Source organism: Pseudorca crassidens, chromosome 3 (genome assembly GCF_039906515.1).
Source record: "Pseudorca crassidens isolate mPseCra1 chromosome 3, mPseCra1.hap1, whole genome shotgun sequence".
In the NCBI taxonomy this organism is placed as follows: domain Eukaryota; kingdom Metazoa; phylum Chordata; class Mammalia; order Artiodactyla; family Delphinidae; genus Pseudorca; species Pseudorca crassidens.
The window spans coordinates 134,979,489-135,005,981 of NC_090298.1; the positions used below are offsets into that span (position 1 = coordinate 134,979,489).

At 42.8% G+C, this 26,493-nt stretch overlaps 1 pseudogene; it reads right to left on the bottom strand.

The window, feature by feature from the left end:
* LOC137221958 (UDP-N-acetylglucosamine--peptide N-acetylglucosaminyltransferase 110 kDa subunit pseudogene) overlaps positions 1 to 26,493 on the bottom strand; it is a 210,379-nt pseudogene that overhangs the window by 50,028 nt on the left and 133,858 nt on the right.

Genomic DNA, 26,493 nt, shown 5'->3' on the forward strand with positions numbered 1-26,493 from the left:
ATTTTGTAGATAGGTTGTCACAGGCGGTGGGGAGACTCATTGTGGACGGACTCAACTGGTACAATTGTAGTTAAGCAACTTGCTTTTGAAAATGCTAATAATGCGTGTCAGGCTGAGATTCGACCTTGGAGAAAACGGGGAACATTGGAGGATTATATTCACCTTTGTGCAGACATTGGGCCTACTTATATACAGGGTGCTGCTGTGGCTGCAGCATTAACTAAAGTGGGGTTCAAAAACAAAGACTTGTTTTAAATGCGGAAAGGCAGGTCATTTTGCTAGAGAAAGTAGATCTTTTAATTCTAACCCTAGTCCTTCCTTCCCTACTCAGAAACCTCCAGGTGGTCAGAAAATCCCTGGTTTATGCCCTAAATGCAATAGGGGAAAACATTGGGCACAAGATTGTTGCTCAGTGGCCCACAGGGATGGGCCACCACTGTCGGGAAACTCCTCCCGGGGCCTTCCCCGGCCCCAACAAATAATAAGGGCAATGTCTGTGTATCCTCCTCAAATTATCAATCAGACATTAACCAAAAACAAAAACATACAATATCCTCGCTCTCCAGAGCAACACCAGGAAGCGCAGGACTGGAGCTCAGTACCTCCGCCCGATATGTATTAACTCCTGAAATGGGTCCTCAGGCCCTCCCTACAGGCATCTGTGGACCTTTACCCAAGGGTTTGATGGGACTATTATTGGGAAGAAGTAGTGTCACCATGAAAGGTTTAACTGTTATGCCAGGAGTCATAGATTCTGACTACGAAGGAGAAATAAAAGTCATGGCACAAACTATTAAAAATATAATAACTATTTCTCCTGGTGATAAAATTGCACAATTGCTACTTTTGCCCTTTGTACCTCATGGACAAATTTTACAACATCAAAAGAGAGAAACAAAGGCTTTTGGATCGTCTAATGCTGCCTACTGGATTCAGAAGATAGGGAAAGAACGTCCAGAAATGAAATGAACCATTAATGGAAAGGTTTTCTCAGGTTTGTGAGACACTGGAGCTGATGTCTCTGTTATGAGGCAGGTACACTGGCCTAAACGTTGGCCCATTAGTCCTTCTATTACAGAACTTCACGGAATAGGACAAAGTTCTTCTCCTATGCAAAGTAGTCAGTTTTTATTATGGCAAGATAGTGAGGGCCATTCAGGATATTTCCAGCCTTATGTTTTGCCTGGGCTGCCTTTAAACCTCTGGGGCCGAGATATATTAAAAGAAATGGGAGTATTACTTTATAGTCCAAACTCTCAAGTCTCTAATATGATGTTGGATCAAGGATTTCTTCCCACAAAAGGGCTGGGAACAAATCAACAAGGAACTGTCCATCCTATTGATGTGAAAATAAAAAATGATAGACAAGCTTTGGGTTTTTCTTAGGGGCCTTGGATTCTCCTCCACTCACTGCTGATCCAATTACTTGGCTGACTGATGACCCTGTATGGGTGGACCAATGGCCCCTCACAAAGGAGAAATGAGAAGCTGCAGAACAATTAGTACTGGAACAATTAGGGCATTTAGAAATTTCCAGTAGTCCTTGGAATACTCCTATTTTTATTATCAAGAAAAAATCTGGAAAATATAGGTTATTACAGGATCTAAGAGCTGTTAATAAAACTATGCTAATAGTGGGAGCTCTTCAACCAGGCCTACCCTCTCCAACAGCCATACCACACAATTATCATCTTTTAGTTATAGATTTAAAAGATTGTTTTTTCACTTTTCCTTTGTTTCCTGAAGATAGAAAACATTTTGCTTTTAGCTTGCCTGCCTTAAATTTTAAGGAAGCCATGAGGAGATTTCAATGGAAAGTATTGCCTCAGGGCATGGCAAATAGTCCTACATTATGCCAAAAATATGTGGCTCAGGCCTTGACTCCTGTGAGAAAAAGGTTTCCATCGTTATATCTCATACATTATATGGATGATATACTTTTAGCCACTGATAATATTTCTTTATTAGAGACTGCTTTTCAATTTTTACAACAGTCCTTACAATCATTTGACTTGGTTATTGCCTCAAAAAAAATTCAAAGACAATCTCCATTTTTATATTTGGGAAAATATATTGATAACACTACTATTAGGCCTCAAAAACTGCAAATTCGAGTTGATAATTTAAAAACATTAAATGCTTTTCAAAAATTACTTGGAGATATTAATTGGCTAAAGCCTTCCTTAAAACTTACTACTGCTCAATTACAGCCTTTGTTTGATATTCTTAAAGGAGACTCAGATCCTTCTTCTTCACGCTCTATGACTCCAGAAGGATTTCAAGCTTTACAAATAGTCAATAGATCTATCAGTTCTACACAATTAACTAGAATTCATACTCACCTTCCAATTTTCTTAATAATTTGTCCAACTCCTCATGTGCCTTCTGCCGTCTTATGGCAAACTGTTGGAATTATTGAATAGATTCATATGAAAACTACACCCTCTAAAGTTATTAACCCTTATTATGAACTTATTAGTAATTTAATAATGCAAGGTAGAACTAGATGCTTACAACCTGTAAGTATAGAACCTTCTCAAATTATTATCCCTTATTCAGTTAGTCAACAAAATTGGCTTTTTCAACATAGTAATGAATGGGGTCTTGCTCTTGCAGGATTTTCAGGTACCTTGGAATGCCATTACCCTGCTGATAAATTGATCCAATTCAGCAAACTTAACTCATATCTTTCCTTCTATAATTAGGCAACAGCCTGTTCCTCATGTACCTTTGGTTTTTATGGACGGTTCTTCTTCAGGAGTGGCTACTGTAATCATTGATGATGAAACAAACCTTATTAAAGAAACTTCCTTGACTTCAGCTCAACGTGTTGAACTGTATGCTGTCATTATATCTTTTAAACATTTGCCTTCTATATCTTTTAATTTGTTTTCTGATAGTAAATATCTTATTAGCTTATGATTTCTTCTGGAGACTGCGACCAAAGGACATACTAATGACCCTGAATTATCATCCTCTTTTCGTTTGCTTCAACAGCTTATTCGTTCCCATGATGGTCCTGTTGCAGGTCTGTATATCCGTGCTCATTCTAACTTGCCTGGTCCATTGACTAAACTTAATGCGACTGCAGATGTTTTAACTCGATCTAAACGTGATCTTTATCCTGTACATTTTCCTCCCAAGAATAGAGTTGAAGTTACTCCTCCTCCTCAATCTCTTTTCCCTAAAGCAGGACATGTCCCAATTTACCGTACTCCTCCTTTCCGTTCGTCATGCTGTCAAGAATAGCTAATGTACTGCATTCATTATCTTCATACTCTTGATACTCATGGTCCATGTCCTGGACACCCTCATATTATGGTAAGTTATGATCAAACTGCTTCACAAGCAGCACAGCCGTTGCACGCTTTACACCGTCAGTCGGCGGCTACATTACACACACAATTTTCCCTTACTGGTGAAGCCGCCCGACAAATTGTTAAGCAATGCCCACAATGCTTACCTCACCTTCCTGTTCCACATTATGTTGTTAATCCTCGTGGATTATTACCTAGACATTTATGGCAAATGGATGTTACTCATATCCCGTCTTTTGGGAAATTACAGTTTGTTCATGTCACTATCGATACTTATTCTGGTTTCCTCTGTGCTACAGCACAGACCGGAGAAGCTACTAAACATGTTATCACTCATTTATTACACTGTTTTGCTTTCATGAACCTTCCCAAAATTATTAAAACAGATAATGGGCCCGCTGCTTTTGCAACATTTTGTAATTCATTACAAAATTACCCATATTACAGGCATTCCATATAACCCTCAAGGACAAGGTATTATAGAACGTGCAAATAGATCTTTAAAGCTAACTATTGAAAAAATAAAAAGGGGGGAATTGTATAGAACAACGCCACATAACCTTATAAATCATGCTCTGTTTATTTTAAATGTTCTCACTGTTGACAAATTTGGCTGCTCTGCAGGGGGAAGGTTGGTGGCTGAGCCAAGATTGGCCTCTCAATCTCCGGAGGTCCTCTGGAAAGATCCGTTAACCAGCACTTGGCGTGGTCCTGATCCTGTGTTGATTTGGGGACGTGGTCACGTGTGTATCTTTCCCAGATCAGCGCCTGGACCTTGCTGGCTTCCTGAGCGCTTAGTCAAGCAAATAGATGGCTCGCCACAGCTCACAACTAGTTCAGAAGATGAAGAAGCTCTGCACCTCTCCGGAAAATTTGACAGTGTTGATTCAGAAGGAGAAGAGGAAGAGAAGACCACTTGCCAGGACGACTCAAAGGAGTGATGTTCCAACTTGGGGACAAATTAAACAACTGGTTTCATGAGCTCAAGAGTCAGTGAAACAACAGAATAATCCTGTTACACCTGTAACTTTATTTTTGGCTATGTTGGCAACCATTTCATGTGTTCCCTCTGTTAATGCAGCAACTTACTGGGCCTATGTACCTGATCCTCCACTATTACAACCCATATCTTGGTCTGAAGCAGAGTTTCGTGTATTTTACAATGATAACTGTTTATGGGCCTCTTATTGGGAATATAAAACAAACCAATATGTCTGTAAATTATACTAAGTGGTTTGGTACCCATCCTGTCTGTCTTAGCCCATTGAATCTGGAAACTGGATGTGTAAAGGCTATTAGTTATGAGCATACAGATGTTTATGAGGGAACAGATCAATCAATTAGTTTGTCAGGCTCTCCAGGCATCCTTCGTTTTACAGGAACCAACATTACTCTTACATGCCCGGCTACCAGCTGACGAGAGTATCTTAAGGATACCATCAGTTGGTATAAAATGGGCAACCTCTTAATATTAGAGGTCAAACCACATACGCCTCACCACTTATGGATTCCGCTATTACTATAGCCAAGGTTACAGGTGAAGAGTCAGGAAATTATTTCTGTATGAAGCATTTACTTGGAGGACAAGGGATATTTATAGCTGGACATAAGGTTACTATTCTTAACAGAAAATCAAAAAATCAATTTCCTCCTTTTATGACCGTTAACTTTCCTGGATCCACTTTTGAACGTTGCGATGCATCTTGGAATAATAACCAAATATGGTGTACTATAGATTATACCAAGGTGTCAATTCTTATCTCTTCTATTCCCGTCATAGATAGGTTTATCACATTTCAAAAGAACTGGGATATATGGAAACTAGCTCTATCTTATTCCAATACACCTGTTATAACTTGTGTTGCTCCTCCATATACACTTTTGTTTGGTTCTATTAACATTGGTAATTCTTCCAAAGGAGGATATAATATTAGCTGTGTTAATTGTATTTTTAGCAGTTCTATGTTCCCTTCTGCAGGAACGCAATCTGTGCTTATACTAAAGCAACCCATATATGTTATGGTGCCTGTACATCTGAGAGAACCTTGGTATGAAGATACTGGAGTACAGGCATGGGTGGAACTCTCTAAAGCCTTGCAGAGAAGGAGACGCTTTCTTGGGTGGCTAATAGTAAGTTTACTTGCCTCGGCTGCTCTGTCTGCTACCGCGGCTACTGCCGGTCTTGCTCTTTCACAGAGTATTCATCATGCTCACTTTGCTAATCAGTTATCTCAACATACCAGTCTTGCTTTATCTTTACAAAGTCACATAAATTTACAGATTAATAACAAGTTAGATGAATTTAAAAATGCAATTTTGGGGATTGGGGATTAGATGGCAGCATTAAAATTGAGGATGCATTTAGCTTGTCATGCAAAGTATACATGGATGTGTGTTACTCCTTAAAAGTACAATGAATGTATTTGGGAATGGGAAAAAGTAAAAATGCATCTGCTGAGTGTTTGGTCAGATAATAATATTAGTCTTGATCTTAAGAAATTAAATGCTGAAATTCAGGATATACAAAATGCACATCTTGATGATATTTCGCCAGAAGATGTAATTCAAACTTTACTGGACCATTTAAAGTGGTTAAATCCTCAGTCTTGGATTACCGGAAGGTTGTCAGGATTTATTACCCTGGCCATAATTTGCCTATTATTGATATTAATCTTCTCATGTCTGTTTCGTATCCTCATGCAACAGTATACTACTCTGGGCACTAAACTTCATGGAATTATTTTGCAGCAAAAGTTAAAAAATAAAAAAGGGGGACCTGTGGGAAGCAGTCAGCCTTGAGAGCAGGCTACGGACATGCCAGGCATGCCGCCGCTGCTCGAAGGGACTGTCCCTACTTGTTCCCCTCCTTGTTCCTTTCCATGGGAGATATATCACCAGGACCCAGAAATCAGAAAGAATGTAAAATGAGACAAGCAAAGCTGTCTCCCCCCTGCACATGCAGGTTATTTTTGATGCTTCTGGGTTTATGGGTTTCCTCCCAGGGAAGTTAACCTTGAGCCGAGACAGTCTGTAGATAATGTAAACCACCATCTGGCAGCCTTCCTTTTTCTAGTCTAGATAATCTGCAACTGTAGCGCAATAAAATTTGCCTTGCAACCATCGGTTGTCTTGGTCCTTCTGACCCCATCCGTCGGTGCCACTTCAGTTCCTTACCCCTTCCCTTCTGACCCTGGGCGGTGAAATCCTCTTTCTCCGGCTGGTCCGCGGCACACATGAATATATGTTTTTGTCTTGCTGTACTGCACCTGTGCTCTCTAGTAACAGATATTTTGTCTGCTAGTAGTGTTCTAGATTATGTCTTTCCAAAGCACTGAGGCAATACACCTATTCTGTATTTGCAGCTGATGCCTGAATGTATCCTAGCTGACAAATTATTGATTAATAAGAACTTGAATTTCTGAAAGATTTGTACTGTTAACCAAAAACTGAGCAAGGAGTCTCAGATGTAATTCTTAGCCAGAATTACATGTTAATGAACCATTTAACAGTGTGAATCAAGGAACATCAGTGTAAGGATTTCTTTTAATTTATTTTTTACCTGCTTGAAATATCAGTTAAAGTTTGCCAGCTTGGTTGCAGATGAACGGACGTTGGAAGTTCACCAAACTACTTAATGTGGGACAGGATAATAGACTTCCAGCGCCCTCAAGGCTGTGACCTTGCAGCCATTTTACATAGCACATCCTCCTCCTATAGGGATGAACCTTTCCCTGGCCCGAAAAGTGGCAGCTCTGTTGAAGCTTTGCTTATTGTAACAGGCTTTTGTTTCCAGGTTACATATCTGTGGAAGACTTAATTCTAATAGAGATATAGATATTACTGGAAACTAATTGTTTTTTCTATTATACTCTGATTTATCAAAAAAGTAAAACATTTAAATTGTGCTACAGAAATTCAGAAGTTGTCTTGCAATCTTTAAACAATAAATGAATGAGTTGCCCTTAAAAAAAAAAAAGAATTAAGCAGTTAGGCTTTGTGGGCCATATACAGTTTCTGTAACTTCTCCTACCCTTTTTTCTTCAACAACCTTTCTAAACGTGAGACATTATTAGCTCACAGTCCCACAGATCCAGGCTGAGAGCCTGATTTGATTTGTGGCCATTATTTGCCGATTCCTGCTCTGCGTCCTTACCGAGGAGGGGGACCATGTTTGAGTAATCACTTCTTTGAATCAACTATTGGTCTCCTGGGGATTGTCCTTACTCTCCTACAGTCTCTAATCAACATGGCATCCAGAGAGATCTTGTTAAAACATAAGTGAGATCATGTCACTTCAGTCTCTTCAATGGCTCCTTCACAGGAAAAGCAAAGTCCTCAAAGTGCGTCCACAGCCCTAGAAATGTGGGCCTCTGTTTCCTGTCTGACTGTTTCCTTCTCCTCTCCACTTTGCTCCCTCTGTTTTCCACACACTGACATCCTTTCTGCTCCTTGGATACTCCAAGCCCACTCTTGCCTCATTGCCTTTCCATCTGATTGTTCCCTCTGCTTGTACTATTCACTTCCCAGATATGTACCTTGCTCCCTCTCACAACCTTAAGTTCCCTCTTATATTTTATCTTCCCCAGAAAGCCCTCATCGATCACTTAGTTTCAGATCGCAGTCTCCTCCTACCAGCTAACAATCTCCATCTCCCTTCCCCGCTTGCTGTTTTTCTCCAACACTTACCTGATATACTATTCTATCCATTTATTTAAGTTTTATTTACATATTTATACTTATGATTTTTTTTTTTTTTTTTTTTTTTTGCTGTACGCGGGCCTCTCACTGTTGTGGCCTCTCCCATTGTGGAGCACAGGCTCCGGACGCACAGGCTCAGCGGCCATGGCTCACGGGGCTAGCCGCTCTGCGGCATGTGGGATCTACCAGGACCGGGGCACGAACCCGTGTCCCCTGCATCGGCAGGGGGACTTTCAACCACTGCACCACAAGGGAAGCCCTATACTTATGATTTTATATTTGCTTGTTTACTTTTGTCTCCCCTCTCAGCTCAAGAGAGACTATATTCATCTGTGTTAATCACTGCTGTGTTTCCTGAACATGCCTATAAATCATACTGAAGAATGATGCCTGAAATTTGGTAAGGGATCAATCAATTTTCTTGGCTGGATGAAGAAATGTGTTCATAAATTAATGAACAGATCTTCGGGGCTTCTGACTTGAGGACTAATGGGAAGAGGATGGCAAATGGTTGGGACAGGGTACTGCAAGAAGTAGTATTTGGAGTACTCTGATAGCTATCCTAACAGATAAGATTGTGTTCATTTAAGTAGTTTTAATGAGAGAGCCGGGAACTAGGGACACACAGCATTAAGGTTTCTATAATGCATTCTGTAGAGTTCTTTTTAAGTCTGTACAAATATCATTGAAAATATATGCATACATATACACCTCTGTTACTTAGTGCTTTACGAGAGCCCCTCAAGGAAGGGGTAGTAGCAACTCTCAGTATCCTTCCTTTATGATGAGCTTAATTTATTCAAAGTTACATCGTAATTTATTTGTAACTGTGAAACTAGACTTAGTTACTGAATAGACCCTCCCTAGAAATGTATGACATTAATAAAATCAACAAAACTTTGTTCAATTTCCAATGATAGACACACTACAGACTCAATTATGGGCCATCCAGTTTAATGAAGGGAAGAAGTGATTTAACAAATATAGAGCAAAGAGAATATGAAGTTTTATCCTCCATTAATATTAGTAACGGATAGTGTGGGCTCCAATGCCTTCAAGATAGCTTGAGACCATCATCTCTGTGTCATGGGCAGGGGCATGTTCAGCCAGGATGTCTTTCACTGTCACTGAGAAAAATTTCCATAATATATAATGATACCTACTGAAACTGATATGGGGCATTTGGGTAATAAGGAATCCATTAGCATATTTTTCCGGAAGCCTTGACTACAAAATGAAGACAGTAGATTTGGACACTCTCAGCCATGAAGAAGTTGTTTGGATGTTCATCTTTATGCCTAATGAAATAAGCTCATTTCATCTCTGCAGCTTCTCATATACCATTTTCCCACCTCTGTTTTATGTTTGGAAAGACTTTTAGAAATTGAAAGTCAAGTTAAAAAGTGAGTGACAACTTAAATGATATATGGAATATTTTGCTGACTTACAAGAGCATGCAGAATTAAAGATGACCCAGTTCAAATATTTATTTTAACGTGTATGTTGAGGTGGCGTTTTCAAGGTGCCAGAAAATGAGAATTCACCTTCCAGTGTGTGTTACCAGTTCTGTTCATTGCACAGAATCATCTTCATAAAACATACTGTTTTCTATGTACCTGGTATATATCTCAATTAGTTTGAAGAATTTCTCAGATACCTCTTAATATGTAGTGCTCCAATTCCAATCTTGCCATGTCCTGTACCAGTGACGCAGCACACAGGAGTTTTATTTCTCTTTATTTCTCTGGGTTGTTCAGAACCCAATGAAAGAACAATGGAATGGGATCCAAGAGATCAGGGTTCTTGTCCCAGATTTACCATAAAATAATTGTGTCCTCTTGGGAAAATTATAGTCATTCTAGGTCCCTTTTCTTTACTTTGACAGAGCTTCACTAGATGACCCCAAATAATATAGCACTCTTTCAGTAGTCGCTTAGATGTTATTGGTATTCTGAAACAAATGAAGACAATGACACATGGAGCTGTGCAACATCTCTGTAACTCTGTTGTCTTAGAGTTGCCTCCATTTTACAGATGATACGATGACTGTGCATAGAAGTAGATGTTTGGAACCAGCGGTTCCAAAGTAAGTGGAGGTAAACCGCAGATTTCCTTCCTTCCTGAAGCTCACTTAGCCAAAACATAGGCTTCTGAATATTAAGCTGTAAAGCATATTATCAGTACATTTTAAAAGAAGCTATTCTTCTAGGATTTCCAATTAGTAGCAGGAGGTTTTGAAATTCTTAAAAGATCATCTGATTTTGTGAGATTTACAGCTCTATTTTCCTGTCAAGCAAGTTGTATTAGTGCCAGACAATCATCTGAGCTTCTGGATGCTTCTCTGAACCTCTTGAAGTTTTCTTCTTGCTATCTGAAATTCATGCCAGGTAAGCCTTTTTCTAGAGCATACGTACAGACTTGTGTATTTTTATATAGGAAAGCGATGCAGTGAGTCAAGTCGGGGGTTAAGCCCTCATTCTCAGAGTGGTATTGAGCTCCTGGTGAAATATAATCATCATTTCCTCAGAATCGAAAAACAGTTATCTCAGGTGTATAATCCCATTAACTATTTATACATTTACGTATGAAACATGGATTTATTGTACCTACGAGGTGTGTTCTCTTTGGGAAGTACAAAGCTCTTAGAGACGTAGGTTGTTCATTTTTTTGTTTTCCCACAAATACTGTGACCCTTTGAGCAGGAAGGTCTATATTTTACTGACATCTAGAACCAGCAGTTAACACGGTGTCTAAGATGTAGTCAATAAATATGAAATAGATAAATGAACACATTTTTATGTAAGGGCCAGGACATGGACAAATAGAAATTTTTCAGTCACAAAGCAACAACAGACATAAAAATGATACACACAACAAGTGCTACGGTCATTCAAAGAAGGCATAGAATAGATAGAGGGATCTCCTCTATGGCACAGGGAACTATACTCAATATTTTGTAATAACATCTGTATGGGGCACCTGCTCCACACCAGGCCCTATGACAGGTGCTTACATACTTTCCCTCTCCCCCATCCTATGGGGAAAGTACCTCTGCTATAGATTTAACATTTGCCTCCCCCATTAATAACTTTTTTAAACCTTATTCACATTGCATCAAAGGGATGCTTTGATGCAATGCTGAGGTCTTCTCAGCAAAGCTCATGGGAATTTGGTATATGAGGAACCACAATAGCGATCCATTTCATCGGTGTCAATCTTTCTGGACAGTTTGGGTGGAAAGGACAATTCCTGAAGGTGCAATACCTTCACCACATGTACTAGCATTGGGTCTTGCTTGTGTGTGTGTCACCGACTTCAGCCTTGCTGTAGCAATAATAGCTAAGATACTGTAGAGCTGAGAGGCTATTTAAGTATTTATAGATATATACATAAGATAAAAGCACCTAACTTTTTTCTACCTATTGCTTACTTTCCACAGCGGTGTACACACCACACTTTAGGAAACAGTGATGTAGTCCAATTTGTCTTCTCATTTGAAGATGAGAAATGAAGGTCTGGAGACCTTTCATTGCTCAAGGTCATTCGAGTGTTTAAGGGCAGGATGCTGGGGTTCCTGACTTCCAGGGAACCTAACTTTTCTCGGATATTATACTGCCCCTTAATCTCTTAGCAGTACATAAAACAAATATTGGTGACCTCGTGACACGCCAGCCCTTGGGTGAAATGGAGATCTGTGACTGGCTGTCAAACTTTTAAGAAATGGGAGTCTAGAAAAAAAAAACCCAAAACAGTCATGCAAAGACTCACTGGGCTGGAAGGGGAGCCCGTGATCGTCTAGCTCAGTGCTGGGCTGAACCCTGGATCGTCCGAGAGGGTCTTGGAGGCCTCTCTGCAGGCCAAGTAGTCAAGGCATAAAGGGGAATCAGGCAGGTTTGCTTCTGTTTCTTCATGTTATTTTCATGTAAGATAGCACTGAAAACTTCAAAAGTAATACTGGAAATGTGCTGTGCTTGTCCATTTTCATCTTATAGGTAATGACATGAAGGCTCAAAGGGGGATCATGTTTTTCTAGTTGAAAACAGACAACATTCCTCATCCAGCATTCCTATAGGTTAAAAAAGCAATAGAGGCAAGTGGGGCCATGAACGTGGGTTTTGTGGTCATGCAGATTTGAACTTGCATCCCAGCAGGGCTTGAATGGAGTTTTTCTCTCCAAATTAGGCAAATTGCTTCTCCAAGGCTCATGGGGTGGTCAGTGTTGTTATAGGGGAGTGAGGTAAAAGCATTTTCTTCACCATATCCTGCCCCAGACATGTTATCTGAAAGGAAGGAAGGAAGGAAAAATGGGAGGGATATATGGAGAAAGAGGGAGGAAACTAAGGTGGCAGAGAACATTCCTAAAAGTCCTCCATGTTACTTCTGCTGTGCTTCCACACGCTCCTTGGGACCTCGCTTGCCAACAGAAATGTTGATTAAGCACTCTGGTTCTTATGTACTTTCTGCATTGGGAACACTTATAGTTAGGTTTCAGGGCTCTGAACTCCCCAAACTGGGGAACTTGTCATTAAAAGGTCCTTTTAAAAAGCACAAGTGCCCCAAAGTTTAATGGCATTAGATTTTGGCAATGATTTCTTGAATATGACACCGAAGGCACAGGCAACAAAAGGAAAATAGAGAAATTGGACTTCATGAAAATTTTTAAAACTCTATGCATCCAGACCCTATCAACAGAGGAAAAGGGCAATCACAGAATGAGAGGAGATGTTTGGAAATCATATATCTGATAAGGGATGAATATCTAGAGTGTACAGAGAACTCCTAAAACTCAACCACAAAGCAAACAACCTGGCTAAAGAATGGGCAAAGGACTTGATTAGACATTTCTGCTAAGAAGATGCATAAATGGCCCATAAACACCTCAAAAGATGCTCAGCATCAGCGATCATTAGGAAAATGCAAGTCAAGACTACAGTGAGATACCACCTTACACACATTAGGGTGGCTACTGTGAAAACAAAAAATAACAAGGGTTAATGAGGATGTAGGAAATTGGAACCCTGTGCACTACTGGTGAGAATGTAAAATGGTACAGCCATTGTGCAAAATATCATGGTGGTTCCTCAAAATTAAAAGTAGGGTTACCATATGGTCCAGTTCCACTTCTGGGTGTATACCCAACATAACTGAAAGCAGGTTTTGCAAGATACTTTTTATACCTATGTTCATAGCAGCATTGTTCACAGTAACTAAACTGTGGAAGCAACCCAACTGCCCACTGACAGATGAATAGATAAGCAAAACGGGGTGTATACACAACAGAATATTATTCAGCCTTAAAGAGGAAGTTCTGACACAGGCTACAACATGGATGAATCTTGAGGACATGATGCTAACCTGCCATTCACAGAAAGACAAATGCTCTCGATTCCACTTGTATGAGGCACCTAGAGTGGTCAAGTTCATACGGACAGAAAGTCGAATGATGGGCGCCAGGGGCTGGGGGTAGCGGTTGCTAGAGGGCAGAGAGTTCCAGTTTTTCCAGAAGAAAAGAGTTCTGGAGATTGGCTGCCGCACAACGTGAATCTCCTGAACGTTTCTAAACTCTACACTCATAAGTGATACGATGATACAATTTTATGTGCATTTCACTACAATTAAAAACCAAACATGGACTTCCCTGGTGGCGCAGTGGTTAAGAATCCGCCAGCCAATGCAGGAGACACGGGGTCGAGCCCTGGTCCTGGAAGATCCCACATGCCGTGGAACAACTAAGCCCGTACGCCACAACTACGGAGCCTGCACTCTAGAGCCTGCGAGCCACAGCTGCTGAAGCCCGTGTGCCACAACTACTGAAGTGCATGCACCTAGAGCCCATGCTCCGCAACAAGAGAAGCCACTACAGTGAGAAGCCCACACACCGCAACGAGGAGTGGCCCCCGCTCGCCGCAACTAGAGAAAGCCCGCGCACAGCAACGAAGACCCAACGCAGCCAAAAATAAATTAATTAATTTAAAAATGAATTTTAAAAACTATTAAAAAAATAAAACACCAAACACAAGTGGCCCTCAGAGACACAGTAAATATTTTTGTCGTTCACAGTTTAGAGCTGCCTCATTGTCAGGGTGCTAGTCTTCAGTCAACTAGCTGAGAACTGGTACGGAGGGGATGGGAACTTCCATGAAAGAGCTTCTGAAGCTAAGTAGCCTGGTCCATTTCCTAATTTCTTCAACGAATATCTGAGTGCTTGCTGGAGCCAGTCACTGTACTTGGTCCTCGAGATAGACAGCTGTGAAAACATTATACAGAGAGCCTTGCAATCTGGGAGTGAGAGGTGGGGTAGGGAAGGACCCGCAAATGAAAGCATGGAAGTTTTTAGCATGTTACCAGATGATGCAGGTTACGGGAACAATAAAGCATCAAAGGGAAAGAGGGCTACCCTAATTAGAAGGGGACATGTGGACAGACCGGAGAGAGCAGCCCCTGTAGTTATGGAGAGAAAGAACATTCTAGGCAGAGAGAATAGTAAGTGCAGGAGGCTATGGGGAGGGAGCTGCTAGGAACAGCCAGGGACAGCGTGCCAGTGTGTCTGGAAGGGCTTGAGGTAAGGGGAGGGACGGGGTGTGTGTGTGTGTGTGTGTGTGTGTGTGTGTGTGAGAGAGAGAGACAGAGACAGAGACAGAGACAGAGACAGAGAGCCAGAGTAGGGGTATGGGGAGGGTGAGAGAGGGAGAAGACTGCTTTTATTCGAATCTAGATGGGAGCCTCTGAAGGGTTTTGAGCTCTGAGCAACACGATCTGACTTGGGACTCACCAGGATCACCGTGACCACTGTACCTAGAACGGATTGAATGGGAGGGGGCAAAGCAGAAAAACGCATTTGAAAGGGGTGCACAGAAGGGGAGAGCAGGGCTGGTGGGACCTGAGGGGAGAGGTTTTCTGTCTCTTGCAGGGTGCCGGGTAGGGTTTAGTCTGGGAGTGGTGCCCCGCTCCCCGTCTGCAGCACTCTGCCCTCCTCACCTCCTGTAAACGGAGGCTAAGTGCATCCTTGAGGCTCTCCCAGAGAGTTGATGGCCTGCCTGGGACAGTCCTGAGTCACAGCCCCTTGGCTGTCACCAGCTCCAGGGATGCTCCTGTCCTGAGCATTAACCTCCCTCAGGGGGAGTCCTCATTCTCCAGGGAGGAAATGGATATCTCACTGCTGCGGGCTCTTAACTCCTGTAAAGCTGCAGGACAAATGACTTCGCTGAACATGCTTCATGCAGGGAAGAATGGGTAATCTCAGAGAAGGGAATAAAACTTCTCAAAACTCCAAACCGGAGGATTGCAGAGAAACTCGCTGTCTTCTCTCTTGGGTGCGTGTGTGTGTGAATCGGGGAAGGAGAGGGCGGGCACCGACTTGGGTCTCGGTTCGCCCCCACGGACCATTCTTCCAGGGCAAGTTTTTCTTAGCTTCACTCGATTACCTGAAGTGGGAGAATGAATACCCAGTGTAGAAAAGGGGGAAGAAAAGCGTGTTAGTTAGCATGAAATATGGTCATCTGATGACTTGTCCATTATGTATTTGAGGAAGCGGAGATTCTGAAGACCTTCACCTACCCAAGGAGAGGAAATTGCCTCTGTCTAGACCAGGACCTCTTACTTTTGCCACTGGTGACATTTTGTGTCCGATAATTCTTTGCTGTGGGCTGTCCTGGGCATTGTGGGGTACTCCTACAGTATCCCTGGCCTCTGCCCAGCGGATGCCAGCAGTCCTTCCCCAGCTGTGACAGCAGAAATGGCTCCTGAACTTGTCAATTGTCCGGGGGGCAGGGAGCTGGGGGGAGGGGGGCAGAGTTGCTCTGGGTTGAGAGCCCCTGACCCAGGCTCAGCAGACACATGGGTGAAGTCAGGACTGTGTATGTCATGTCCTCTCTGACTAACAATAATCGATGGAGTTAAAAGTAATAGTGGCTTCTGCTTGGTCACTGGGACAGCAGAGCATTCACTGTTCTGCCTTGAGAGAACAATCTTCCTGTGTTTTAACTAATAAGGCCCTTGTGATGGCTGGATTCTGGGCACCCCAACTAATAAGCGTGCCTATAAGGCAAAGAAACCAAAACCAAAGTCCTCCCTGATTGCCAGGGAGGGGGCATGTTTTCTTTCCCCTCCCTCTCCTGGATCCATGCAGTAATTAGCCAAAGTAAAATGAATATTAGCTCATGCTTAATTGCCTTTACAGTTGTACTCGCCAGCACTGATGCAGTAGTGCTAAAGCAATGTATTTTAATAAATTTTTTAAAATTTATGTTTATTTTTGGCTACCTTAGGTCTTTGTTGCTGCGCGTGGGCTTTCTCTAGTTGTGGTGAGCAGGGGCTACTCTTCGTTGCGGTTCACGGGCTTCTCACTGGGTGACTTCTCTTGTTGCAGAGCACGGGCGTTAGGCGCGTGGGCTTCAGTAGTTGTGGCACGCAGGCTCCGTAGTTGTGGCACACGGGCTTAGTTGCTCCATGGCATGTGGGATCTTCCCGGACCAGGGCTCGAACCCGTGTTCCCTGCACTGGCAGGAGGATTCTTAACCACTGCACCACCAGGGAAGTCCCTAAAGCAATTATTTTTTTAACTTTATGGCTTTAAATAATCCTTGGCTCTGAAATTCCCTGTACCCCTCAGCTACATAACCACAGGCCCCTTTGCCCTAAATCCTTTTCTTAGACTTTGTAGCTTTTTAAGCAACGCCCCTCTTTAGGAAGACATAATTCCTTCTCTGTAGAAAACATGAAAGACCTGAACAAATCAAGATTTCTCCATGGAGAATTCAGCTAATCCTGTGCTTAGCTCCAAACAAGGAAATCCATCTCTCTACCAAGCATGCCATCACCCGGACTAATGCGTGACTTGAATACCAAGCAAATTATTGTGCTTTTAATTGTACCCTGCTGGGTCACAAAGCACGTGTGAGAGAGGAACGTGCCCAGCTTCTCCAGGAGAAACAGGTCAGGCCTCTAATCCTCCTTTTCTGTCACCTTCCCCTCCCCCTTTCCAATCCTTTCTCTTCTCAGAAGAGCAGAGGGAAAAAGAAGAGACAGCTAAATTATGTTTAAAATGGAAGAGTCTAAAAGAAGAAAAACGGCGGTCAGTACTGACTTGGGAGAGGATGCATTATCTATCCACAGCCTCTGCAGTGTGGGCCATTTGAGGACAATCAGTGTTCCAACCGGCTTGCTGGAGGGTGATATCTGCGAGCCTAAACCAGGCTTTCTCAGCCTCAGCACGACTGCTGGGTGGGGCTGGATGCTTCTTTGCTGTGGGCCTGTCCCGTGATGGAAGGACTTTTAGCCTCCCCTAAGCTGTGACCATCCAAAGTGTTCCAAGACACTTTCAAATGTCTCCTGGGTGCAAAATTGCCCCTGGTGGAGAACCACGGCCCCAAGCCCTTCCATATTGGGATGTACTTGCTCTCTCTCCCATTCTCTCCCCCCCCCCATACGCAAAACCCAAGAAAATCATGGTTTCTGTGTTAAAACTGGGGAGATCAACGTGCTCTTCATGTAGGTAGAATGAGCGGAAAGGAAAAAGACACTGACTTGTGTGTAGTCAGGGGACAGAGTGGGAACCCCCTCACCGCCAAGACTGAAAAGAGTCTTAGGATGTGGGTGTGTTTCTGGCTCCCTCTGGGAGGTGGCAATGCCCCTGGTTGAACAAGCCAACTTTCGAACGCCTCTACCCTGTGCACGTTGGAATCGGGCTTGCTGTGGGCGAGATGAGGAGTGATGGCGAGGCTGCAGAGATGAAGGCTTCTGTGAAGGCGCTGACTGTCTCCTCCCACACTACTTGGGACAGGGGAGAACTACCCAGCTTCACAGAGATACCCATTGCTCAGACAATGAGGATCCTGTCTTGGACCTAAACATCGGGATGAAAGAGGGCTACTGACAAGACAGACGTTGTGCAAGCATGGGGTTGCACTTTCATTACAGACATTGAGGCAAACATTTCACTCCTGGTGATATAAGACCTCCCCTATTTTTAGGAACTTACAAGAAGCATTACTGCTTGTTCTTACCGGCCAGAAGAAAAGGCGGGAGAACGAGCACACTGCAGTGAGCCCCCATATCCACTAGATGGCGGTGTACATCTTCCTCAGAAGCCAGGCGGGCAGCGCTCTGGGCAGCTCGTTGGCCTAAGCAAGACAAGGGCCACTCTTCTTTTGGGAGACAGGCGTCTCCTCTCATTGTCGGCACAAACAGCCCCAAACAACTGCACTGACCACACAGCTCTAAGCCACGTTCCGGGGCACTGCCGTCTGTTCAGGAGTGAATGCTGGGAAAATGAACCACGCTGCTAATTTGCTTGATTGGGGGGAAAATAAGATCTCAAGTGACAGTGGGTGTAATTTATTTTTCCAACAAGAATAGGGGCAAAGCCATTTCATCCACCCCCCCACAACTGCTACCATAAATGAAAGCAATCACCTAATTAGTCCTGAATTACTAACTGGCAGGGTAAAGATCTGCTGGAAGTCAAGCTGAAGTGGGGAGTCTGGAGAAAGGAATGTGATTTCTGCAGGGGAGGAGGGGAGGGGTAGGGCGGGGTGGGAGGGGCAGGAGGGGAGGGGAAGGCCTGAAGCCCATTGTGAGGTCCTGCACCCCTGTGGTCTGGGGGCCGTGCTGGCCCTGACCCTGGGAGAAAAAGAGGCTCAGTGATGTCTTCAGGCCGTTCATTTTGTGCAGGAGAATGACTTCATAAAGTGAAGGAAAAAGAACCTGTTGGAGAAAACCTATCCGAGAGTTTCTCTGAAAATGCTACAGATGGAGATGAACTGTCTTGGGAAGGAGAGCACAGCCCTGTGGCGCCTGGCCACCCCGCTGCTGGTGGACCCCCCCAGGAAGGTTCTGTCACGGCAACGACAGGCAGATCTGAAACCAAGTTGGGCTTTACGTCATTAAGAAATCCCCCAAAGGAATGGCATAAAGGCCTCCTTTCACACTTTGGGTTTTGCATGTGTCCTGAGGAAGCGCCTCTTCCCCAGCTGAGACAGCGCGCTGTCCCCGCGACCCAGTGAGCGGCCCTCGTCCTGCGGCGAAAGCAAAACAGCAGGGGGTGGGTGCGCGCCCAGAGCTGCCCCTCTCGCAATTGATTTGTTCAGGGATGACTTCTTGCGTTCTAGTTAGATGTGACTTTAATCGAAGTGCTTTCCTAAGGCGATTTATCACAACTGTGAACCGTCAGTTTGCATAGCTGCTGCTCTTTTAGGGAAACGCACAGGCTCGGGAGGCGGAGGGGCCGGCGCGGGCTCCCCTCTTTCCCACGGACCGGCCCGCGTGCCCCTCGCCCACCAGAAATATGTGCGCCGCGTCCTCAGAGGCCGCCGCTTCTGTGCTCGGGCTCCTCTGCTGTTTCTGGCTGCTGAACAGCCATCTCCGCTCTCCTGGGAAGGGCAGCTGGTTTCCTTTTGGGGCGCTCCCCTTCTCCCCGTCTCAGCTCCTGCAGCGGAGACGAGGCTGCCCCTCTCTCCCTGCACGCTGTGGGCTGGGTGTGCAACCCGGCTCGGACCACAGTCCCCCACCGTCCCCGCCGACCTAGCTCGGCGCCCACCACAGCCGGCAAAGCCCACACGGGGTGCCCAGTTAAAGCTGAACCGCAGATGAAAACCACGACTTTTTAGGGTGTCTTCAACATTGCATGCAACATACTTCTACTAAAAAAATTACTGTTTATCTGAAGTTCAGCTTTAACGAGGCGGGCATCCTGTATTTTGTCTGGCAGCCTTCTAGGTTCTAAAGAAAATGTTTGTCCAGAGCAGGTCAAATTGGAATCAGCCTAGGACTTTTAACTGGAGCTTTGGGGAAAAAATACTTAAAAGGTATCTGTTGGGACTGCTAGGCTGGTAGGATTCACACTTGCAACTGCTGGGAGCCAGCTTTGCTATCATGTGGGGAGAGCTGCTTGAACTAGAAGCCAACACCACAGAGAGCAGACCTGTTTCATTTGAACAGGTGGATCCAGCTGTTCTTGAAGCTGGCCCGGTGGGTGGTAGAGGTCAGGGTGCTGATGGCCAGGAGGGATAATAATTTCCTACCCCTCAAATCTGGGAAGTGAAAACAGCAGGGCTGAATGTGCCCACGGGGCATGGCTTCTGTTCAACTGGAAGAGTGGTGAATGGCTATTGGGTGACCAAAACAGTCGGTCTACTATATTCTTACTTTGTTTGCTAATTGTTTTGCTGCATGTAAACTCTTTGTTGCATTAGCTCTTGTTCATGACATCATGTCTGGAGACAGGGTCTGATAGACTTCCATGTGGAATTGGAGACTTAAATTTCAAATCTGCCTCTGCCTGGTTGAGTGGCTTTAGGGTCCTCGTAACCTCTACAAAGTTGAGTTTCTGGGTCTGAGACCTAAGGACAGAGGTTATCGTAATCCATTTGGACTGCTATAACAAAATACCAGAGCCTGGGTAGCTTATGAACAACAGAAATTTATTTCTCATAGTTCTGGAGGTTGGAAGTCTAAGATCAGGGTGCGAGCAGATTCACAGTCTGGTGAGTATCCTCTTCCTGGGTCACAGTTGGCGTGTTTTCTCTGTAACCTCCCATGGCAGATAGGTCGAGGGACCCCTGCGGGGTCTCTATTATGAGGGCACTAATTTTGTTCATGAGGGCTCTACCCTCATGACCTTATCACCTCCCAAATGCTACACCTCCTGATACCATCACTTTGGGGGTTAGGATTTCAACATATGAATTTTGGGGGAGGCAAATGTTAAATCCATAGCAGAGGTACTTTCCCCATAGGATGGGGGAGAGGGAAAGTATGTAAGCACCTGTCATAGGGCCTGGTGTGGAGCAGGTGCCCCATACAGATGTTATTACAAAATATTGAGTATAGTTCCCTGTGCCATAGAGGAGATCCTTCTATCTATTCTATGCCTTCTTTGAATGACCGTAGCACTTGTTGTCTGTATCATTTTTATGTCTGTTGTTGCTTTGTGACTGAAAATGAAAAATTTCTATTTGTCCATGTCCTGGCCCTTACATAAAAATGTGTTCATTTATCTATTTCATATTTATTGACTACATCTTAGACACCGTGTTAACTGCTGGTTCTAGATGTTAGTAAAATATAGACCTTCCTGCTCAAAGGGTCACAGTATTTGTGGGAAAACAAAAAAATGAACAACCTACGTCTCTAAGAGCTTTGTACTTCCCAAAGAGAACACACCTCGTAGGTACAATGAATACATGTATCATACGTAAATGTATAAATAATTAATGGGATTATACACCTGAGATAACTGTTTTTCGATTCTGAGGAAATGATGATTATATTTCACCAGGAGCTCAATACCACTCTGAGAATGAGGGCTTAACCCCCGACTTGACTCACTGCATCGCTTTCCTACATAAAAATACACAAGTCTGTACATACGCTCTAGAAAAAGGCTTATCTGGCATGAATTTCAGATAGCAAGAAGAAAACTTCAAGAGGTTCAGAGAAGCATCCAGAAGCTCAGCTGACTCTCTGGCACTAATACAACTTGCTTGACAGGAAAATAGAGCTGTAAATCTCACAAAATTAGATGATCTTTTAAGAATTTCAAAACCTCCTGCTATTAATTGGAAATCCTAGAAGAATAGCGTCTTTTAAAATGTACTGATAATAATCTTTACAGCTTAATATTCAGAAGCCTATGTTTTGGCTAAGTGAGCTTCAGGAAGGAAGGAAATCTGCGGTTTACCTCCACTTACTTTGGAACCGCTGGTTCCAAACATCTACTTCTATGCACAGTCATCGTATCATCTGTAAAATGGAGGCAACTCTAAGACAACAGAGTTACAGAGATGTTGCACAGCTCCATGTGTCATTGTCTTCATTTGTTTCAGAATACCAATAACATCTAAGCGACTACTGAAAGAGTGCTATATTATTTGGGGTCATCTAGTGAAGCTCTGTCAAAGTAAAGAAAAGGGACCTAGAATGACTATAATTTTCCCAAGAGGACACAATTATTTTATGGTAAATCTGGGACAAGAACCTGATCTCTTGGATCCCATTCCATTGTTCTTTCATTGGGTTCTGAACAACCCAGAGAAATAAAGAGAAATAAAACTCCTGTGTGCTGCGTCACTGGTACAGGACATGGCAAGATTGGCATTGGAGCACTACATATTAAGAGGTATCTGAGAAATTCTTCAAACTAATTGAGATATATACCAGGTACATAGAAAACAGTATGTTTTATGAAGATGATTCTGTGCAATGAACAGAACTGGTAACACACACTGGAAGGTGAATTCTCATTTTCTGGCACCTTGAAAACGCCACCTCAACATACACGTTAAAATAAATATTTGAACTGGGTCATATTTAATTCTGCATCCTCTTGTAAGTCAGCAAAATATTCCATATATCATTTAAGTTGTCACTCACTTTTTAACTTGACTTTCAATTTCTAAAATTCTTTCCAAACATAAAACAGAGGTGGGAAAATGGTATATGGGAAGCTGCAGAGATGAAATGAGCTTATTTCATTAGGCATAAAGATGAATATCCAAACAACTTCTTCATGGCTGAGAGTGTCCAAATCTACTGTCTTCATTTTGTAGTCAAGGCTTCCGGAAAAATATGCTAATGGATTCCTTATTACCCAAATGCCCCATATCAGTTTCAGTAGGTATCATTATATATTATGGAAATTTTTCTCAGTGACAGTGAAAGACATCCTGGCTGAACATCCCCCTGCCCATGACACAGAGATGATGGTCTCAAGCTATCTTGAAGGCATTGGAGCCCACACTATCCGTTACTAATATTAATGGAGGATAAAACTTCATATTCTCTTTGCTCTATATTTGTTAAATCACTTCTTCCCTTCATTAAACTGGATGGCCCATAATTGAGTCTGTAGTGTGTCTATCATTGGAAACTGAACAAAGTTTTGTTGGTTTTATTAATGTCATATGTTTCTAGGGAGGGTCTATTCAATAACTAAGTCTAGTTTCACAGTTACAAATAAATTATGATGTAACTTTGAATAAATTAAGCTCATCATAAAGGAAGGATACTGAGAGTTGCTACTACCCCTTCCTTGAGGGGCTCTCGTAAGGCACTAATTAAAGTAACAGAGGTGTATATGTATGCATATATTTTCAATGATATTTGTACAGACTTAAAAAGAACTCTACAGAATGCATTATAAAAACCTTAATGCTGTGTGTCCCTAGTTCCCAGCTCTCTCATTAGAACTACTTAAATGAACACAATCTTATCTGTTAGGATAGCTATCAGAGTACTCCAAATTCTACTTCTTGCAGTACCCTGTCCCAACCATTTGCCATCCTCTTCCCATTAGTCCTCAAGTCAGAAGCCCCGAAGATCTGTTCATTAAGTTATGAACACATTTCTTCATCCAGCCAAGAAAATTGATTGATCCCTTACCAAATTTCAGGCACCATTCTTCAGTATGATTTATAGGCATGTTCAGGAAACACAGCAGTGATTAACACAGATGAATATAGTCTCTCTTGAGCTGAGAGGGGAGACAAAAGTAAATAAGCAAATATAAAATCATAAGTATAGGGCTTCCCTGGTGGCGCAGTGGTTGAAAGTCCCCCTGCCAATGCAGGGGACACGGGTTCGTGCCCCAGTCCAGGAAGATGCCACATGCCGCGGAGTGGCTGGGCCCGTGAGACATGGCCGCTGAGCCTGCGCGTCCGGAGCCTGTGCTCCGCATTGGGAAAGGCCACAACAGTGAGAGGCCCGGGTACCGCCAAAAAAAAAAAAAAAAGCTATGAAAACAAAACCTATGGATGGAGACGTCCATGAAAGATGGAAGAGTATAATAATGGCCAGAGTACATTACTGTGGCAGAAGCAGCAGCCCTTAAGGAGGACAACTTTATAAATTACAAATTGGATTTAAATAGACAGGGAATTGGAAGTGGAGACATTATTTTCTGCAGAAGATGATGGACAGGGGACAACAAAGAAAATAAAACTGAGACTATTAGCAAAATACAATGCTAAGCATGTAAGTTAGGACTGAGTCCTTAACTTTCATTTTTATTAATGAGTGGGTGAGTATAGATTACTGACTACACAGAACCAAGCCTGGGAACACATTTTATATGTATGATCTTTGTGCCTAAAACTAGATTCTCCTGCAATTTAATATGACACTAGGACAATGACTGGCCAAGTTTTAGATTAATCACTCTTACACAAAGATTTTTCATTCATATAATCTCAAACAAATACTGCGTCACCAATTAAGTTCCAGATCTTATGCACTCTGGCTGAAGATATAAATATCTTGCAAGCCCAGCGTCACCTTCCTCTTTCTCTGGTAACAAATCACACTTTCTATTATGACAATGGCCCCAGTTATCGGCCCAGGAATAAACACTTGACTCAGAGCCAATTAAAGCCCTCCTTTAGAGTTGATCGAGAGATTTAAGGTTAGAGTATTTCAATCTTACGAAAGTTTTGTAAAACAAAATTATTTCAAAATCTACTAATTATTCTTTAAGTTCTAGAAACTGCATTCTGTGACTAAGAGGACAATTTATTTGCCATCGGTTCTGCTCTGCCCACTTTATGTTTCTGTTATTGTGAGATAAAGGCAGTGGGGAATGGCAAACCAATTCTGATTCATTCAACACATGAGTGCTTCTTAGGTACAAAACACCATTCTGAACATTGTCCGAGGTAAAAAGATAAATAATACCTAGCCCCTTACCCTCAAGGATCTTCCAGCTTAGCAAGGAAATAAAACATGCACACAGATGACTGCAACAAAAAGAAGATAATGATTGCTGCCAGACGTTTGGGGAGAATGGGTAGAGCAAAGAGAGAACACAGAATAAGGCAACATTCAACAGTCAGCCAAGAACTATTTGTTGAGCAATTGCAAGCTGTGACCTGGAAATGGAAGAGGAGAACATAGATCTTCACATGGGCAGGTGAAAAATCAAGTGTTACTACTTGTAACACAGCTCTTCAAATATATTTTTTGGCACCAAGTGCCTACTAAATAGCCTTAAATTAAAAACTAAATAAGGATACAGTCTCTATCAAATATAGCCTCAGGTACTGATGCCTAAATACTAGGATCACAGTATTTGTGTTCCCAAGGATGCCTTTCTATTGCTTTGCTTCTTTCCCTCTTTCCAAATTAGCTAATGCTGCCTTACCAGGATATCTATTTCACTTGTTCCAGCCTTTTTGATCCAATGTATTGAATAGCAGAATAGGTGAGTTACAAGAGGATATTTTGACTTCAAACAACAGACATAAAATACTATATAATTGAAAAAAAAGAGGCAATCTTTCAGGCACATGTGGATCCAGGAGTTCACGTGTTCTAAACAGGTCCCTTTCTCTCTTCCCCACCCCTTCTTCTCTCTGCCTTTTCTCCTCTCTGGTAGTTCTCATTATGGGATTCAAATATTTCCCTGTTTATGTGGGAGCTTCTGGCACAGCTGCGGGCTTATACCCTCGCAGCTCCAGGGCTGGCTGGAAGGGGCGGGCACATCACAGCATAAGGTTGCACAAGGTGTGCACTTATATAGCAGGGCATCACATCTATGAGGGATTGATGATCACATTGTATACAGGGGTAGCTTCGCATAGTTTTTACATCACTTTTCTTGAAGATGGCAGTAAAATGGTATGTTTTTACAAAATCAAATAGTGTAACATTGTCCAAAAGATATACATAAAGCATTTAGAGGAAGGAGGCTCCTTTTTCTTTTAACTCCGGCACGGATTGTCTATTGGACAGTGGTAACCCTATGTCATCAACCTCGTTACTCCAGCAGAAGTCCAGGGATTAGCCCTGCATAACTCTTGTTAGCCTCTATTCCCTTCCTTGAACACTGTAGCCAGAAGGTTTTTTTCCTCTTCACACCTTAAGTATTGAAACCTGGAGGAGGGGCATACCTGAAAAGAAAATGATGGACTGGACTCTCCCTAGAAGGAAGATAAATGGGTGGTCAACAAGAAAAAAAATAAAATCCTCTGTACCAGGAAATGTTTGAAGTGTTTTTGGGTATCAAAAAACGGGTGCCCTACACATAAAGCAACAAAGGATATTGGTCTAAAAAGAACACCATGGCCAAAGGTGCATGGCCTATTTCAACAGAGGATTTGAAAGTTAAAAGTTAACCTGTAAAACATTCAATTCAATGTCATCATTTTACAGATGGGCAAAGTAAAACTCAGGCACAGGAACAGAAGTGCCAAGGTCAGACAGGTGGTTGGTGGAAGAGACAACCCAACTTCCCAACTTCTGACTTTTTAGGTGTGTGTGTGTGTGCTGTTTTGTTTATGTGCAAGGACATTTTTCTTTAGTACACTAACATTACAACAGAAAGTATAGTCTTGTTTTGGTTTTCTCTGCGCCCTCAATTCTGTATAAGACAGTTTCGCTGCCCTCCAACAGAAAGGCTCAGCAAGAGTAGAGACCACCATAAGCAGTACACGTGGGCACCAAGGGCAGATACATTGCCCTTCCTTGTGTAGGAACTAGGGCCACTTGT